Consider the following 4,975-nt stretch of genomic DNA (forward strand, 5'->3'; position numbering starts at 1 on the left):
TCCAGTATTGCTATCAACTAATAATATTTATTAGTAACTACGCAACAGTAATATAAATGTAGATAAATCAAACAGGTTAGCAATGATTTTATATATATAAGTAAATCAATAAGTGTGGAAATATATGTGAAAACCGAGCTTCTTTAAGTCTAGGGGTAAAAAGATACGGTCTTACGATGATGAGTAAAGTTCAGTTCAGTTCAGTTCATGGTATTGAGTTGAGTAGTGATGGAGAGAGAGAGGGAGAAATTTGAGTCTTCAGGTGAGCTGACGCCGTCGATCTTCTCGTTGTCCTTCGAAATCCTTTAAAAGTCACCGACTGTGACCTTAACAAAGGGGACCGGTTTTCTGTGGTGGAGCTATCCTCCAGGCGAGGGTGGACACATGGACGACTCCCCTCCAGTCAACCCCTTTCCTCTTTCCACTGCAAGAGCGAATGATCGATCCTCCAAAACCCACTTTTTCTGCGGCACAACAATGCTCATTCAGTGTCCAAAACATGTGTCTGAGGTCTGTATCATCTGACCTCCTATTTTATCTTCCGGTGCTGAGCATCAACTGTCTCTAAAAATAACTCCTCCTTCCTCTCTCTGTGTAAGAAATGCAAGCAGGCAAAAATCCTTGAGAAGTATCAAAAACCTGCCGAAAATCATAACATCGAGTGTCCATTAAATAATGCCCTCGGTCACCACAGCAACTTACGAGCTGCTCTGTGCTGTCTCCAACTCAGCAGAAATCCAAAAGTTATTCAGTTCTTTCTCGTTCCTTAAAGTGACAGTCCAACAGTTAGTCTTTGTCTCCCTCTGTCTTCAAAACAAGATATCGATGTTAAATAACTCTCTCTCTCTTTTCAAAAGCACAGTTCATAGGGGTAATTCAGGACCCTGTCACACTAGAACGTACAATTATCACAGCGATATTTGATTCTGCACTTCGTACTCCCTGGGGTACAAATCGATAGTAAATATAAAATTTAAATTATAAATCATAAATAGAAAATAGAAAAAGGAAAGTAAGGTAGTGCAAAAAAAAAAAAAAAACCGAGAGGCAGGTCCGGATATTTGGGTATTTCAGATACTCTGAAATGGCAACATTGATGAATTTAAAGTTGCTGACCCTCTCCACCTCCGATCTCCCGATGAGAACTGGTACATGGACCTGCAATATCCACCGCTGAAGTCATAATCATCTCCATTGCCGTTTTGACAATGAATGAGAGGTTATTGTTGTGATACCACTCAGCCAGATTTTGAATCTCCTTCCTATATGCTGATTCGTCATCACCTTTGATCCTGCCAATGACAGTGGTGTTATCGACAAACTTAAATATTGCACTAGATCTGTGCCTAACCTCACAATCATCAGTAAAAAGCGAGTAGAGCAGGTGGTTAATCACATATATCTTCGGTGCACCTGTGCTGAGGGAACTTCTGGAGGAGATGTTGTTGTCATTCAGTTGTGGGAAAGTCATTGGAAAGTGACGAATAAACTCTACTCGGGTTTCCAGCCGGCTACAGGTATCGATTTTAACAGACGTTTCGATGACAGACTCTGCCATCTTCATCAGGGATGATGCCTGGGGGCATGTCTAGTCTACTGGTATTTATACCCCTGTCGTCCCTCCCTCCTGATTAGCTAGTCCTCATCATTGGGTTTCCGCTCTCCCACCTTGTTCGCAATCGAATTCAAGTTCAGTAAGGCACTGATAAGATTCCCCACGCAAGAATCCTTCAGAAATTAAAGAGGCACGGGATCCAAGGGGACCTTGCTTTGTGGATCCAGAATTGGCTTGCTCACAGAAGGCAAAGGGTGGTTATAGATGGTTCGTATTCTGCATGGTCGGTGATCAGTGGTGTTCCACAGGGATCTGTTCTGGGACTCTCCTGTTTGTGGTTTTTATAATGACCTGGGTGAAGAAGTAGAAGGGGGGTTAGTTGTGGATAGGTTGGAGGATTGTCAGAGGTTACAGGGGGACATTGACAGGATGCAGAACTAGGCTGAGACGTGGCAGATGGACTTCAGCCCAGATAAGTCTGAAGTGGTTCATTTTAGTAGGTCCAACTTGAAGACAAAATAGTATATTTTAGTATATAGTATAGTATAAATGGTAAGACTCTTGGCAGTGTGGAGGATCTGAGAGATCTTGGGTTCCGTGTCGGTAGGATACTCAAAGCTGCTGCGCAGGCTGACAGTATTGTTAAGAAGGCGTCTGGTGTGTTGGCATTCATCAACCATGGGATTGAGTTCAAGAGCCGTGAGGTAATTGTTACAGCTAGTCAGGTCACCTCACTACAGGAAGGATGTGGATACTATAGAGAGAGTGCAGAGGAGATTTACAAGGATGTTGCCTGGATTGGAGGGCATATATTATGAGAATCGGTTGAGTGAACTTGGCCTTTTCTCCTTGGAGTGACGGAGGATGAGAGGTGACCTGATAGAGGTGTATAAGATGACGAGAGGCATTGACCGTGTTTGCCGAGGGATCAGCATCAGCTGGAAAAAAATGGCAGATGATGCAGACAAGTGTGAGGTTTCGCACGTTGACAGGACCAACCAGGGTAGGACTTACACAGTGAACAATGGGGCAGTGAGGTGTGTGGTAGAACAGAGGGATTTAGGAATACAGACACACAATTAATTGAAAGTGGTGTCATGGGTACCTAAGGTCATAAAGGAATCGTTTGGCAGATTGGTCTTCATAAATCAATGTATTGAGTACAGAAGATGGGATGTGATGCTGAAGTTGTATATGGCGTTGTTGAGGCCTGATTTGGAGTATTGAGTGCAGTTTTGGTCACCTACCTACAGGAAAGATATAAACAAGGTTAAAAGAGTGCAAAGGAAATTTACAAGGATATTGCAGGGTCTGCAGGACCTAAGCCATAAGGAAAGATTGAATAGGTTAGGACTGTATTCTTCAGCACATAGAAGATTGATAGGTAATTGGATAGAGATATACAAAATTATGAGGGGTATAGACAGGGTAAATGCAAGCAGGCTTTTTTCACTGAGAATGGATGGGACTACACCCAGAGGTCATGCGTTAAGGGTGAAAGGTGGAAAGTTTAAGGGGAACATGAGGGGAAAACTCCTCACTCAGCAGGTCATGAGAGTGTGGAATGAGATGCCAGCACGTGAAGCTAGCGAGGTCGATGTCCACATTTAAGAGAAGTTTGGATAGGTACATGGATGGTAGAGGTATGGAGGACTATGGTCAATGGGACAGTTTAAATGATTCTGGCATTGACTAGATGGGCTGAAGGGCGTGTTTCTGTGCTGTACTTCTCTACGGCTCTAATCTGAACTGAATGGGGTCTAACTCTTACTGAATTCTACGTGTGCATGCTGGCAAATAAGGCACCAGGAGCTTGGACTCCCGTGTTCAGTTGAGTGGAGTTTGGCTTACTGCTGTATTGTGTACTTCTACCTCACACACAAGAAGAGTAGTTCAGTAAAAAGATGACAGCACAGCTGACCGAACAGCATACGAACAGTCGATGGCAGTGAATGACAAGCATTGTGGATGCGCCGTACCCGAAACACACCCCACCAGAGGAAAGGCAAAGCTCACCAGCCCGAGCGTCTAACAGTTCTCGTCGCCGTTCATTGCGATCGTGCAGATCATCAGCTGATTGTGCAGCATCACCAGGCGGAGCGAAGGCAGAGGCTGCGCCAACACGTGCTACATTTGCAGAGGGGGAGATTGCCATTAAAACTGACGAAAATTGGCTAGAGGCTAATTTGGAAGCCTTGCTTTTTCAAAAATAGGCTGCAGCTTCTGTCGCTCAGGCGGAGATATTGGAGGCAGCAGAAGAGCAAGAGGGTGAGGGGCTTCACAGTAGAAAAAGCCACTCAGCATCAAACCAGGACACATAATAACGTGTGAGTGGTTGTGTTAGGGACCAAGCCAAACGTCTTACCAGCAGTCTGAGTCTCCCTGCTACATAACCAGGATCAACGGCTGCACTCCGTTCAATTTAGCTCTCACACTTCGCCTAACCCCCCTTGGAAAAAGACAGTAAGCAGCAGCCTGCAACAATGGTTACCCCCCCCCCCCCGCCCCTAGTAAATTGTTCACAGCGGAGCTCAGAAATACTTAATCCTTCACATATGTTACGCAACTCTTACTTACCCGTCTAGCACCAAACAATGAATTTACCTACGGTTAAAACAGAGGAGACAATGCCAAGATTTGACAGGGAACAATCCACGTTGACAGCCAAGGTTTAATACGCTTCATTACAACACACATAAAAGTTGCTGGTGAACGCAGCAGGCCAGGCAGCACCTCTAGGAAGAGGTACAGTCGACGTTTCGGGCCGAGACCCTTCGTCATTACAACAGTCGTTTACCAGAGAGGGCCGCGCAGAGTCTTCAGGCATGAAGAATATGGCAAAGTGTTTGGCGTGCATAGAGCTCGTGAGCACCGGCCTATCACACTTTCCGATTACCGCTCAGAAGGTTATAGAGCATGGAAGCAATCTTTTAACAATACAGCCCAAGCCCAGGATCAGAATTGTTGAAGTGGCTTGGTACGGAATCCTCGGACTGTTTAGAACAGTTCAGAAACGAGCCCCAGTTGCAGCTTTAAGAATGACCCGGGGCAGGCTCGAAGAATGTTCCACTGCACTGGAGGTAAGGGAAAGTGCATTTTTTCAAGGAGCTGGATGGCTTTCCACAGATTTCAAATGAGGTTAACAAAGTTAAGAGAGCTTGGGAATCTGTTAACGGAGCTGCTTTCAGCAAATTTAGACACTTCCCGCGACATTAGTCCTATTGCTGGAAAGCTGTCACACTCTTCGCAAGAGAAATGGATTTCTCAAGGTTCAAAGTGCAAAGAGGAAAATGGAGTCACATATCTCTCCCTTTTCTTCCTTCACTGATTTTGCCTGCCGTCAAGGTAAAATAAGAGCTACAGCTCATCCTGGAGAAGGCACATCTGAAGCACACAAACATTAAGACTCTAGTGTCAGTG

This window comes from Mobula birostris, chromosome 27, assembly GCF_030028105.1.
Source record: "Mobula birostris isolate sMobBir1 chromosome 27, sMobBir1.hap1, whole genome shotgun sequence".
Classification (NCBI taxonomy): Eukaryota; Metazoa; Chordata; class Chondrichthyes; order Myliobatiformes; family Myliobatidae; genus Mobula; species Mobula birostris.